The following is a 15,108-nucleotide window of genomic DNA, read 5'->3' on the forward strand; positions in this document are numbered from 1 at the left end:
AAGTTCAGTATTAAGTAGAGTTTAAATTAGTCTTTAAAAAGTAAAATGCTCTCTGTTATTGTAGGTAACAACTTGTCTGAACTGTCCAGAATGACTAATGAATGAGATAACAGAACTGTCTATCACTCCTTCATTGTGCACAGCATAAAAGTTTTTTTCTCCCTGAAGACCCACAATAGCACCATATTTGATTAGAATTTTAATGTTTCACTCTGAAATTATTAATTTAAATAGACATTTTCATCATTCAATATTGTAAGTGACTTCACATAGAAAAATGATAGAGTATGAAACATAATGAGCAGCACCAGCCTAATAAATTATGTAGTACGACATCAGAAAAAGTAAATACGTTTACTCTTCATTTAATTTTCATTCTACATTTACCCGTGTGAGAATGAAAGCAACCATATTACATGCTGGTCTTATTTATCTATAAATTTTGAAATTACAGATAAGCTACCTCATACTTAAGCCTCATCTGGATGCAACAGAACCATTCTGCCCATATATCTATTATATTTTATTTATATTTGTGCACCAATCATGCACAACAACTAATATGGAGATCTAGTGGTTTAACAAAGGTTGTAGGACACCATGAAATGCAAATAGGTGACTTGTTGGTAAAAAGAATGCTGAGTAGTTGATAGTCATGAGTTTTAAGAGTGATTTTGACAATCTGAAGGTGAGTTACTTAAATGTTAATATAATGTTACTTCCACACAGTTATTTGTACTTTGTTTTTGTGACCCCATAGGGGATGTATCAATCATGTTTCAGGTGTGCTCATTTTTTATGATATTTTCTGCTGTCAAATCTGTGTCACAAAAATTTTTTATTCCCTTTTTTACACATAACACTTCAGATTTTCTTAAGGAAGACACAAAAAAGCCCAACTAGATATGTTTTGTGATTTGGTTTGCAATGAAATTGTCTGTTTCATTTTAGAATACTGTTATGAAGGAACACCTTAGATCATCTCTAAACAAAAGTTTCAAAGAGTCAATTATACAGAAGCCATCAGGAGTTTGGAGGTGTTAGCAGGAAAAAAAATAGAAAAAAAATCTGTCTTTGTTCCTTCTGCCTTCCTCAAGAGAATCAGTACATGATGATTCATTCAAATTTTAAAATTTTCCTAAAGATTCATGTTGGGAAGATGTTGAGATTTGTCAGATGTTACATTTGTGTGTGAAAAACATACTGTTTATAGGGTGGCTGATGACTGGAAGATTAGGGTAAGAAAAGCTGAGTGTAAAATGCTTCCTTTAAAGTGGTGGTTCCCATGGTAATTTTTTTCATTTAAAAATTGATTCTGCACCTAAGATAAATGACAACAGTAATTTCTCAATTCCTCTTCACCTTATTGCTGAGTTTGAAGGATAACAGTAAGTGTCTATCGACCAAAATTGATTAGTCGGTACAAGTTTAGATATAGTGTGGACTGAACATGAACAATCAGTCTTTGCTTATTACGAGACAAGGAAGTTCATATCATATTTGTGTAAAGACATTTTTTCATTCCACTGTATAGATTTAGGTGCTTAGATTTAGGATTCTAAATCTGGATGGATGCAGGGCTAAGATTCTGCTCTCTAGGATTCTTCTTGAGAATGGAGAGCTTATGATCATTTTGGTCTCATCATGAGATGCTGCTCCAGTAATATTTCTAGGTTCAAAAAATTCCAAACATTTCGTTTGTCATTGACTATGTTAATTGATTACATGTAAAAATCAGTTCCAAAAAGCAGGTGCATTAATTATGTTCAGAAATATGAGGTCGAGTCATGTTTTATTATGTGTAGAAGTACGGTCTGCTGATTTTTTTAAAAAAAGTTGGTAATAAATGATATTTTATATTAGCTAGAATTATATTTCACATTAGCTAGAGCAAACCAAATCAAAGAGAATTCAGAGTTGTTTTTGTCCTCTCATGGGCACTGGCAATGGGTCTAGAGCACTATTTCTCACTGTAAACTCTATTTCTGCCTCGTGCCCCTCAGGGAAAAAGCAGTCAGGGGTCTTTTCTTTATTTTTTTCTTTTTTTCCTACTAGAAAATACTCTAACTGAACAGTTCAGGCAGTTTTAAGTCTCTTTCTAGTCCACCACTTTTAAAAAGTGTCTGTGTGTTGAGACACAAAATCATAGAATCATCAAGGTTGGCAGACACCTTCAAGGTCATCCAGTCCAAGTGTCCACCCAGCACTGTCCCTGTAACCCCTAAACCACTAAAGCACATTACCCAGTGCCAGATTTAGACACCTCACGAACACAAAGTGCCAGTCAACACATTCATGTTTAAATGCCATGTCTAAAACTTCCCAGAGGGTGGGGGGTAGGCACATGAGGCCTCTTTCTCTCTGGCATAATTGAATTCTTCCTTTCCTTTCGACAGTGAATATAATGTTTTATTGTTGGAAATTTCTGGCTTTATGAGTTAGAGTACAGTTATAATTCATATATAATACGTATTTACTAAAATGAACAACTGACTGGTTTCCTGGGATTTTTACCTACTTTGGAGTCTGAGCATCAATGAGTATAAAAAACAAACAAACCCATAGTTAATAATAATTTCCATAAGACTCCTCAAAAATCATAAACCTTGTATTAACATGCTAAGAAATGGTTTAAGACAGAGCATAAATGTCTCTGTTTTAACCCTTTTACAAAGAGAACTTTGTAAAATGAACACATTTATCTAAGTTGATGGATAATATTTCATAAAATCAGCAGTTCTCCTTGCCAGAAGATACAAGCCAAATCTTTTTACCTAACATATTGTGCAACAATAAAACTGTAGAAATAAATTAGTGCTATGTTATTATAGGGTGGATAAAGGTAAAATAGAGGAAACTTTTAGGGACATGCTAGGAATAAAAATCATATAGAATGAAAAAACAGCCAGAGATCTCTTACATGATGTAATATTTTTCATTCTAGGCTGGCTGAAATGGGTAATTCAGCTGAAGTACATGTTGCACATTCAAATAATAGTATACCAAGCTCAGATATTTATTTATTAATATTAACCTACTTTAAAACTATAGTCCAACTAAGGAGGATATGGGGCTAAAATCTATCTACTGCCACTTAGCAAAACATTCTGCAGTAAGGTATGGTGAGTTACTTTAGGTAACTCAGGTTTGAAATAAAGTCGTAATTTGCCCTTAATTTATAGTTTTCTTTCACTTTGTCAACATTCTGAATTTTTTAAGGCCTCTCATATCCAATGTAATAAGGTGTTTCATTCTAAGATATAATTGCTGGGTATGGCAAAGATACTAATTATTTTCTTTTAATATTTTAGGGATTTTCCTAACATGGAAAAAGCAAATGTTGCCATGATGTGTTAAATAGTAGAAATGACATTTGTTTGAACCCAAGGGGGAGGATTATCTACTGAGGCATCTGTGAGGTTGGCTGTTTTGATAGAAGGGTTTTAATAATATATTTAAGTAGTCAGTGTGACCCTACAGGACTTCAACAAAATTTTCATCAGGCATCCTGATTTTGGAAATGAGAAAATAAATGGGAAATAACTGGTATTGGTCCATAATAATAGATCATAAATTTCACCATGTATATGTTCACAAAATGTAAATTAGACCATTTCTTTTATGAATTGCATGTTTTATGACTCATCCTTTGGTGATTTCCATCTGTTGCCTGTCTTACTCTGAAGAAACTAAGAGGTAGCAAATCCTTAATGAGTTTCTAATTTCTAAAATTACATTGATTTGAATGATAAAAAGTATCTTCCTTCTAAATGAAAGTTTTGACTTTTCAGGAAAACTGTTATGTGATTGGTCAAGGCCAAAGTGAGATGTCTTAATTAAGACATCTAATTTCAATCTAATAAAAAGGGCAAGAATTTAAAACAATAGTACACAAAATTCACCATCTATCACAATTTTTTTTTCTTTCCCTCTTTATTTCCTCCTTTTCCTTTTAGGGATACTCAGTTATTTATACTGTGTTTCCATTTTCATCCAATTAATAATAAAGGTAGTTTAATTACTCCAGTAATTTCTTGCTCCAATACCTTTCAGCGTTTTCCTGGATACATTGAATCCCAAACTACAGTTTAGAGATTAAAGCATATCTTTAATTTGTCTTGTTTTGTGTTACACATTGATAGCAACTTGACCAGATTACTTTACTCTTTCTTACATTTATTTCTCTTAATAAATTTACTAGACGGTCACTGCAACTTTTTCCCCTCTTCCTTTGTTTCTTTCTGAAAATTCCTAATTATAATTACAATGCTATGACTTTATCAGGTAGTTTTATTCCAGGATGGATCAATGTTTTTCTTCCTCTGGAAAAAAATGTCTTTTGATGTGTCTCACATTGCGTGCTTGAGAAAGTTAATGTTGGAAATATAAGAATATGCACAGTTACTATTGCCTTGTTTATGGAGAATCTTGCTGAAACACCTTTTGGGAAAACCTCTCTAAATGAAATCTTGATCCAGACTTAATAATTTCTGACTTCCTGAAGTCCAGCATTTTTGGAAGAAATCTCCAGTAGTTCTATGCCTTGTTGACAGAAGAGTGGAGTCATTTTTCAATTTGACAACAAAACCAGGAGGTAAACCCCACTCTTTCTAGGAGAATGGAGGGCTCCACAATGAAGACAATGGCTCTGTGAAAGCCATATACACTTGCATAAAACAATGTAAACAGATGAACAAAAATTAAACTTTCCACTGAATAATCTAGAAGAACCTTCTTTTACTATAAGTTTTATATTATTCCTTTCACCTTCCAAGCCATTTGGATTTTTTGAAGTACATACTGTTGGTATAATGCTAACTTCTAAAAATCAAAACTGTTTGTGTGCCAGAGCCACAAGCTTTCCAATGATTTCTGAATCAAGTCCAAGAGTTAATCCTAACTTTAATATTTCTAATTAATTAGTCTCGGCTACAGCAACAGCAACCTGCAAAGGATGAGATTGCTGTGGGGTTCAGCTGCATGCAAACAAATCCATTTTTATGCCAAGAGTATCCTTAAAACTGGTGTCTGAAAGTTACTAATGCTTTAAATTGTGTCTAAGTAGAAATCATTCTAAAAGAACTATTTAATTCTCCAAGTAAACACAAACCCCAAACCATGCTTCAGAAGAAGAACTACCTCTGAACACTTACTGTTTTACAAAAGCCCACTTTCAGTCATTTTCTGACAGTTATTTTGATAGAATTTTGAGTCAAAATGGAGTGTGTACTGGATGCAAAATGCAATGGAGCTCTACTTACTCAAAAAGCTTCTGTTTACCTTTCTATGCTACAGCAGCAAATGATGATGGTGATGAACTGGCAAGGTTAATCCACAGAAAGACCGGTTGCATTCGAATGCAACACAACCAAAGAGAGAGCAGTTGCCAGTGCTTCCTCTCACAGCTTAAAAATCTTACAGGCTCTTGTCACAGGTTTACTCTTTCTAAAAAACCAAGCCAGGAATTTTTCTTTCCCCTGCATTACTGTAAAAGCAAGATGTTGAACAAGGGAGGGGAAAAGTGTTTACCTAGAGTAATTGACCCACACAGAAGAACTAACCAGCAGATCCTCATTCCAAGCTGATGGCCCTTCAAACACTGTGGGGAGGGGTGAGGAGTTTTTTTAATTCTCTCTTCAGAAAGGGTAGGCACTTCACTTTTGCCTTAACTCAGGCAAGGTGTGTGTTGGAGGGGTCCAAGGTTCACTTTGTTTTTCAGCCTGGTCACCTGGCTGTTTTCTGGCCCTGGTTCGCCTCTGTTTTCCTGCACCCTGTTTTGCCTCTCCCAGACATGCTCAGATTTCATGGGAGAGGCTTGACCCCCTGCAGAGGAACTTTTTGGGGAGGAGGTTGCCCTTTCCCTCCTCCGCTCCTCTGTTTGGCAGCAGCTTGTGCCCATTGACAAAGGGGGGGAAGTCCCAGAGCCAGCTGTAAACAGCATGAGTTCCGTGGGAAGAACCCATTTTTCCCCTTTTCCCCTTCCCCTTCTCCGTGGGGGAGAAGATCTCAGTTTTTGGCTTCTCCTGCATACCAGGGCCCCACGTGGAGACCACCAGAGCCTAACAGCGCCCCTGCCCAGCCAACACAGAGCAACTGCAGGCTCTGCTCCTCCAGTGATCCAACAGCGCCCCTGCTGATCGCGGTTAGAATTGCACCAAAAGGTAGGAAAGTATTGAACTCTTTCCATTTTGGAGGGGACTTTGGGTGCAAGATTACCGTTTTTGTGTTCTTTTATTGTTCTGCCAATACACGCATATCCTTTAATAAAGGGCTGTTATCTTTTCTTTCTCCATACTTCCTCAGTTGGAGCCTCTTAAGTGCGTTCTGTACTTTCCGCTGTTGGATCACTGGAGGAGCAGAGCCTGCAGTTGCTCTGTAGTGGCCGGCAGGCTCTGGCGGTCACCACGTGGGGGCCCCAATGAGTGGTAGAAGCCAAAAATGGAGATCTTTTCCCTCCTACCAAGAATAGGAAGGGGGAAAGGGGAAAAAAAAAAAAAAAAAGGCTCTTACCCACTGACTCATGCTATTGGCGGCTGGCTCTGTCCGGGACTCCCCCAAAGGTTCTTTTCGCAGAAGGGCCAAGCCTCTCGGATGAAATCTGAGCAAGTCTAGGCTGGAGGCAGAACAGGGCGCAGGAGAACGGAGGTGAACCAGGACCAGAAGCAGCCAGATGACCTGGCCAAAAAAAAAAAAAAAAAATGAAGTACCGAATTGCTCAGCACACACACCCTCCCTGAGTCAAGGCAAAAGTGAAGTGACTGCTGTTTCCCGAGGAGAGGATGAAAAACCTTACCTCTCTGCCATGGTTTTCTGAGGACCATCAGTCTGGAATGCAGACTGCGGCCAGTTCTTTGTGTGTGTCAATCACCCCAGCCAAAATAAAACACCCTACCCCTCCCTCGTTCAACATCCCTCTTTCATAATGATGCAGGGGAAAGAAAAAAATTCCCACGTGGTTTTTTAGAATAAATTAACTTATGACACTTCCCTTTACAGAGTATGCTTATGTAATATTATATTGAAGAGAAACCTAACCAAGTCTTAAAATGTCAAAGGCTGGTAATGATGGAATTTTCAGGATTTCACCATATGCATGTAGGACTAGAAAAGAGATGCAGGCATGCTTTACAACACTGAACAAATGAAAATATTTGTCAGGATAAAATGTTTGTCAAGAGCATTAGTGGTTACTCTAAAACCAGTTAAAAATGTTAAAATGTTAAAAATGTTAGAAGTTGAAATTACTTGCTTATTTAAAAAATAAATAAAATGGAAGTGATCTTTATGAACTACATCTGGACACTGGAGAAACTGTATTATAAAGATATTCTAAACATAATTTACAGTGCAGTGCAATCAATTGGATCCGTGCATTGACTTTAGTGGATATTCAGTAGAGGTTTTTTCTCAATGAAGCAGCAGAAATTTGTCATGACAGCTAAGAGCCAAAATAGAAAATCATTATAATAAAACCATTTAAAAGAAAAAAAAAGTCATTGCTGATTTATTCAGATTCTCTATGAGTAACTAAAATTTTCTTCAGTGACTATCTGATAAATGTATAAAACCATTAAGCTAATAAAATTCCTACATAATAAATGCAGAATAATAATTACAGCCAGATGCATTAAATTAATTTATTAAATTGATTAAATCTCCTCTGAATCAATTTATGTTATAATGACTATAGTCATGTGATTAGCGTCTCTTAAAACAATATTTTATCAAACTATCTGCAGTAGAGCCAGGCAAGTGTTTCATCTTTAATTTTATTCCGAAAACTTATGACAAAGAGGAATTCTTCACATGGCTCATTTGTTTTCTGTGCTTTTGAGCCCGATCTTCAGTACCTTTTTTACTGCCACACTTTCCCAAGTCCCTGCTGTCCTGGCGTGCCTGAATGCAGAGGCAGTGGAGATGAGCGATATACTGGATAATGTTGTGTTGTATCACCGTGGGCTTTCAGCGTGACAGATCTTTCTAAAGGGCGTGCTGGCCTGAAAGAAGGTACTGGCAAATTCCTCCTGGATTCCAACAGGGCCAAAAACCAGCGTAGCAATTTTTTCTGCCAGGTGGGAGTCTTTCACATCACCCATGACTGATGGCAGAGGAACTCCATTTTCGCTGAGAGTCTGGCCCTATATTTATATTAATGCAGTAAGACTTTAATATTAATGCAGTAACACTTTTCACTTTTCAGTTTCAGGAAATAAATTGTTATATTAGTTAATATTTTCTTTAATCTTTTGCAATGAAGGAATTGTAGAACCATTTGCAGCACTGCAATACTGATCGTTTACTGCAGCAAACACCTCCTTTTTTTCTAGTTTAGAGGAATGCAGGATCCTCTGAGTCATCTAGTCCCATCCACTGCAAGTACTTCTGTCATAGGTTTACTTGTTCTAAAAAAAAACAAGGGGGAATTTTTTTTTTCTCCTGCATTGCTGTAAAAGAAAGATGAATGGAGCAGGGTAGTTTGCCTTGGGTGATTGAGTCACACAAAAGAACTAGATATCAGACCCACGTTCCAAGCTGATGGCCCTCCGAAGACTGTGGGGAGGGGTGATGAGCTTTGGTTTTCTTCTACTTGGAAACAGGAGGCACTCCACTTTTGCCCTGGCTCAGGAAGGTTGTGTGTGTAGAAAGGCTCTGAGTTTATTTTTTGATGGGCTCATCTGGCTACTTCTGGGCTCAGTTCGCCTCCATTCTCCTGCGCCCTGTTCTGCCCCCAGCCTGGATGTGCTCAGATTTCACCAGAGAGGCTTGAGCCTTTCTGCAAAGGAACCACCACAGAGCATCTACAGGCTCTGCTCCTCCAGAGATCCAAGAGTGCTCCCTGCTGATCGTGGTTAGAATTTCACCAAAAGGTGGAAAGTACTGAAGTGGGGTTTTTTGGAGGGAACTTTAGATGCAGGATTATTGTTTAGTTGTTTTTGTGTTCTTTTCTTTTCCTGCCAGTGCACATATATCCTTTAATAAAGGGCTGTTATCTTTTCTTACTCCATAGTTCCTCAATTGAAGCCTCTTAATTTCGGATTAACAGTTGCTTAAAGAGAGGAGCTTGGTCTTCCTCGTAACTCATCCTCCTTAGCAAAACACTTCAGTCTCATTAAACTGAGAAAAGTTCCTATATTCTGTCCTTCTTACTTCACGTGACCCCCACATACTTGTGTAAAAAGTCTTATGCTGCTTATGGGCCAATTGCTAAATTTGACTATAGACCCATCTGGGCTCCTGATGTGTACAGACCAAAAGAAATGTTTCATTGGCTCCCCTCTGAGTGTGCCCTTACTGTCAGAGATGGCATCCTTGCATGTTGCATTTGTGCTGCCAGCTCCACATAGTCCCTTTTGCGGTAGTAACCAGCTAGTATAATTCATGAAGATGGGACTTAATCAAGATATTTGATCAGTGTTTGCTCTGGCACCCACTTTTATTCTTGAATCTGCTGGGAGATGTTCAGCAATGTCAAAGTTGAGTTTTCAGTCTCGTGTTAAATGTGTTGAGCCCTCTTCATTCAAGGTACCTTCAGGGATTCGTAAAGCTGTAAAAATCAAGGCAAATTTCTAAGCAAGGGTTTTTCCAAAATCGTCTATAGGTATGTCAATATGTACTTAGATTATATTGGCTGGAAGAATTGCACTCAATGGTCTTTTTTCAGACTCCCAGGAGAAAGGGAGTTTTATTTAGCAAAAGCTCTAGAAATGCTTAACTGAGCCCTGCTTGCCAAGTTGTTTTATCCACTCAAGTAGAGCAATTGAGCACAAATAGAAATTCCAAGGCTCTTACAAGAGAAAGGACAGCAGAGGCAATAAGAGATCATTTGTGGAAGAGCTGGTGTGGTATTCTTTAGCATACAGAAGAGCCATGCATGACTATTCTGAGAGACCTTTCTGTAAATCTCTGTTTGTTTGTCATGAAGGGAAAAGAAATGCCAAATAACATCCACAGCAGGTAGGAGTAAATCTGATAATGAGAAATGCCAGTATAAAAATTGCATGGCTTCTGTTGAATTTCTACTGTGTATGATATTAAAAGTAATTTACTCACATTTTTCATTACATAATGATAATGATTTTATTTGTAGACCATAATTAATACATGATGGGAAGGTTCCTGTGGTTAAAATGCATTATAAGCTATCAGAGATAGAAACAAACACAGCATGAGTTTCTCTTTCTGGGATTTTTTCATTGTTTTTTCTATGTCCAAGTAGAGATTCTGCTATTTAGCTACATTTTTTAGTGTTTCAAAATTGCCATAGCTGGTAATAGTGCAGCGAGAAGCAGCATTTTTCATAAGCACAAAGCATATGACTTGTATGAGAGTGTAAACTTTTTTTAGAGTCCTTTGAAACAAGCTACTGCAAACAGAGAAATACTCATGCAGAAGCAGAAGGATATTTTATAAAAGTGTAATTAGAATAAAATGCCATTCTTCTTGTACTAACAGATATGTTGTATTAAGTAAGTGTTATCTTTTACTCTCACTTTGTGAGGAAGCTGCATGCACACTAAAAGTACTGGTTCCTTAGGTAATTTTTATTTGCTACTGGCATTTAATTTACTTGACATATTTGAGCATGTTGTTCTTTGATAGTAACATTTTAATTTACTATCCTTTACTTATCATTTGGTAAAAGTACCTTGGCTGGCTGTTTCTTTATAAGTGAGTCAGGCAGGTTACCTTTTACTCCTCTTCCTGTCTTAGTGCTGCACGTGGATTTCTGTCAGTATGTTTGCTTCTCACTTTACTGACTGTCAGAAATAATCAGCTCACTGTCGCCCATTTATTCAGGTGCAAATACAAGCTGCACTTTGCCATGTGAATACCAAGGGATGAATCTTAGAGCCTTAGACCTTTCAAGTAGAGTAGCATAAACAGAGCAAGATGCATACAGATGCACAAGCAACTGTTGTGCTCAATCAAAACCTGCTTCACTAATTCACAACTTTGGCAGACATTCCTGTAAGTATTCAGAAGAAAATCCCATAGACACAATTGGCTTTGTTATCAAGTGAGTGGAAACAATGCAAACCCATAAAACAGTTATTAAACTTTTAGTAACACATAAATGGTAGTGCAACATTTTTCTAAAGAGGTATAAAAATCCGGTCCTCAACTTTACATATTGTTTTGAATAAGGGATGAACACTGCATGGCTACTCGAGTGTCTCTAGATTTTTTTAGCATTGTTTAATGTCAAAGGCAAACTGCTCACTGCTCATGTCAATACGCTTATTAGTCCTGAGACACTAATAAATCCTGAGACGTTTTCATTCTGAGAATGTTGCAGAGCCTGACAGAATTAGCATCCCTGCTTTACTGACAAGGGTACGTAAAGAGAGATTAAGGCTTCAGTCCTGCCCCTTTGGGAGGTACTGTCATCAGGCCAGAAAGCTTTTTGGTTGAGCATAAAAAATTTTTAGTTTAGAGGATCTACGTAGGAGTAGCTCAAGTAAATCATCTTGCTTATGTACCTTTTCAAGATCATCCTTATGTTAATATAAAAACATAGAGGAGCCCTACTACTTTCATTAGTGTTAGTAAAAACAAAAATACAACAGTATTAATAAGGATAAATGGCCATAAATAATACTGATTCACTAAGAATTAACCAATGTAATAGTAGAATTGAATTTAGAATTTTAATTGAGTCAGTAATTTTAATGAACTAATGATTCTGTTGAACTCAATTTTAGTTCTCCTAGGTTAGCTTCCTATCTATGAGGACTCTGTGTGCATGTGCCTTCTTGTGCTGGACTCTTCTATTCAAGAATCTAGATGATCTTTCTCGCGTTTCTTTGAAAAAGATACACTCTGCAACCCTGGTTTTGAATTTCTTGCATGAGAGAGGCAAAAGGTATGTGGATAGATATGAGTATGGCTTGAGTATGAGAGTGTAGTTTAAGTCTAAATATATTCAATGAAACGTTGCAATGGTTCTGTCAATAAACAAAAATATTTCAGCTGGTTTGAGAGTAAATGATTTTTTGGAAATCTCAGATATCTCTGAGCTACTTGAAAAAAACCCCAGAAATGCAACTAGACAACGAGTCTGCTTAAATATATAGAACTTAAAATCTATCACAAAGTTCTGCATCCATCTTCTCATGCTCTCTCTTATTTCCTATAGCCTGTCTCTTTTCTGCCTTAAACTGCTGAGCCCTTTTGCCAAGAATTCCTTTCCTACAACCTAAGAGGTTTTTTTGACCTCTCTTTTTTTTTGCTGACAGAAGATTTTAAGTGTTTTAGATACAGCCTGCAGGGCAGGAAAGGTGAAAAGAAGGTAACTGGTGCTAGAACTGTGCACATTTCTGACTGAAATTTTGTGATTTATAATGAATACATAAGGAAACCTTCCTTAACTTTTCTTCAACACAGTCCTGAAGACTGTACAGATATAAAGAAATTACTTCTGCTTAATATTCTTTTACAAGCTTGATTCTATCATTAAAAAAATTAAAAATTGATTCACCCCTCCTCTTCTCTCTCCATGTGAAGACTAAAAGTGCAGTTGTTTTGACATGGTTTGAGACTATTCATTATCCTCATCATCAGAGTACAGTGAGACGTGGATTTTAAGAGGTATAAAAGTGCTTTGAGTATGGGATGCCTTTCTTTAAGGCATTGTGTCTGTAGCTTTCAACCAAAGTGGCTACTGGAGCATTAGCCAAAACTGACCACTTTCTAGAGACATTTTCCTCCTCTCTGGGTAATGAAGCCTCTTGGTATATTCTGTACTTAGCACAATATACTGGTACATTTGGATCAGTATTGCCAGCATTTCCTCTAGATGCTTTAGCACATGTCAGAGCTGTTGGACAAATCTGGGTTCATTCCCTCAATAGTCAAATTTTTGTGCTTAGCTAGTATTTACATATCTACTTGCTGTATTTAAATGCCATAAAATAATTTCTTGGTTCATTATACTTTTTTGTAATAATGGCATATTACTGTGATATCAGACAAATTTAAATAATTTATTTTTTTAATGAATCAGACTCTCATATATTTCAGAAGAGCTTTGAGAGGAATTAAAATCTGCCAAATGAAATAAACCAACTGCAGTACCAGAACAGTGCTTAACAGTGCTTGCTGGTTTTTGTTTTTTTTTTTTTTTTTTTTTTTTTTTTTTGTAAACCTCCATGAATTTACACATAGGACTAAGAAGTGGCTCCTCTCCTGACTTGCCAGTGATGCAAAAAAATCCGTATCTGAATCTGGAACCTATCAACAAATTAGCTTTCCAGTTTGCCTGAGAATCCCACTGATGTCTTTCAAAACATTGGTTATGGCAGCTGGAGAGACAGCACTGTAAGGCTGTACAGTAGATAAGGAAAGATTAGGAGCTCAGATAGATTGCCCTGGGATTTTGATATCTCCATTGTCCCCAGTGCCATAAATCTCCAGTGCAGAAGGCTAATAAAATAGATTATCTATAATAATAGATTATCTATCCTTGTTTGCATTATTAATTTTGCAATTACTTTCTTCTAATACGTTAAATTTACCATGTTACCTCTTTTACAGTGATTTCCTTTTTTCCTCATAAAAGATCCAATAAAATCAAAATGTTACCATCAATATTGACTTTTTACCAGGCTGCTTAAAATCGCAAGGGGGTTGTTTAACAAAACTTTGTTCACCCATATTATTCTATCATTTTGAATATTTATTTATCACATGAGATGCTTTTGGAGCAGAATGACTTACAAGAAACAGGTTGTTACATTCACTATTAGCATTGGAATAATAGTGGGATAGGTGCAGAAGAAAATGTTTCAAAGATTTCGGTTTTGAAGTTCCAGAAGTACAGTTTCAAAACAAAGTCAAGTCATTTATTACTTTTTTGTTTGTTTGTTTGTTTTAATTTCACCCTAAGAGTCTTTATAGTGCTTTTACCAAAATAATTTTCTACAGGATAAATCAGCATTTCTCAGTTTGACCATGGTCTTATTCAAAGGCTTCCAACTATCATCTGGTAGAAAAAGGCTATTGTAAATGTGAGAATAGCCACACAGAGCTGTAAAGAAACAGATTCAGAACAATGAACTGGGTCTATGGATCATTGTTAATTATCACTTCTTTTCACTGCTAGGTGCATTAAATAATAGATTTGGGGAAGATAAAGGTATTTTTATCTGGCCTAATATAAAAATAAAGAAAGGATTCGCCCACTAAAGAAACAGAACACATTGAGAATGTGGTCATTATTACATTGACTATAATTTAGGCAGGTTTGGAGGATTATCTACATGAAAACCAGTGTCATAATATGTATGGTAGCCACTTACTTGCATAGATATTAAACTCTTTAGTTTTAAGATCTTTAGTTTTTGTTATCCTTTGAATTGTGTGTACAGTTGACAGGATAAAAACTTTCACTTGAATCACCTAAACCTTTCTGTTCTGAAGGTGTAGCTTGTACAAGTCCATTACTCACAGTTTGCCCCACGGCAGGATAATTGAGACCTCATTAATGATCCATAGGAAAGCAACTTCTAAACTGGAACAATTCCAAAACCCAGGATACTTAATTAATAGCAGTCAGCAATAGCTGTCTTGTGTGAATGCCATGAGATTGAAGTAAAGCATCCCACTATTCCTTTTTTCTGTCCTAAACCCCCAGAGACATTTGTGGAATGTGGAATAAGCATAATAAATTTTGACCCTAATTGGAAAGGTAGTATACTTAAAGTCTTTTCTTATAACTTTTATGTAAAGGTGTATGATCATACAATTTTAGATTTATGCTGTTATCCAATTCACATTAAATATCCATAGTAATAACACAACTGAGTAGTGTTTAAACTTTGAAGTATTATTTAAACAGAATAGAATGACAATTTTTTCCTGTATTTCATTGTTCATAATTTAGACTGGTTGGGACAAAGCGTTCTTCATATGTTCATGTACAGTCTTGGATACTGATTAGAGTAACAGCCTGGAGGGACAATTAATATGTAAATAATAAACAATATTGAAAGGAAACAAGGCCACAACTACTGTATATGGGAAAAACTCATTTTTGAATCATTGGCAGCATGATGGTAATATAAAATATATTATGATGAGTGATTAAACAAGAAAAATCAAAGTTAATAA

This window comes from Myiozetetes cayanensis, unplaced genomic scaffold, assembly GCF_022539395.1.
Source record: "Myiozetetes cayanensis isolate MyiCay16 unplaced genomic scaffold, myiCay2020 scf24, whole genome shotgun sequence".
Lineage (NCBI taxonomy): Eukaryota > Metazoa > Chordata > Aves > Passeriformes > Tyrannidae > Myiozetetes > Myiozetetes cayanensis.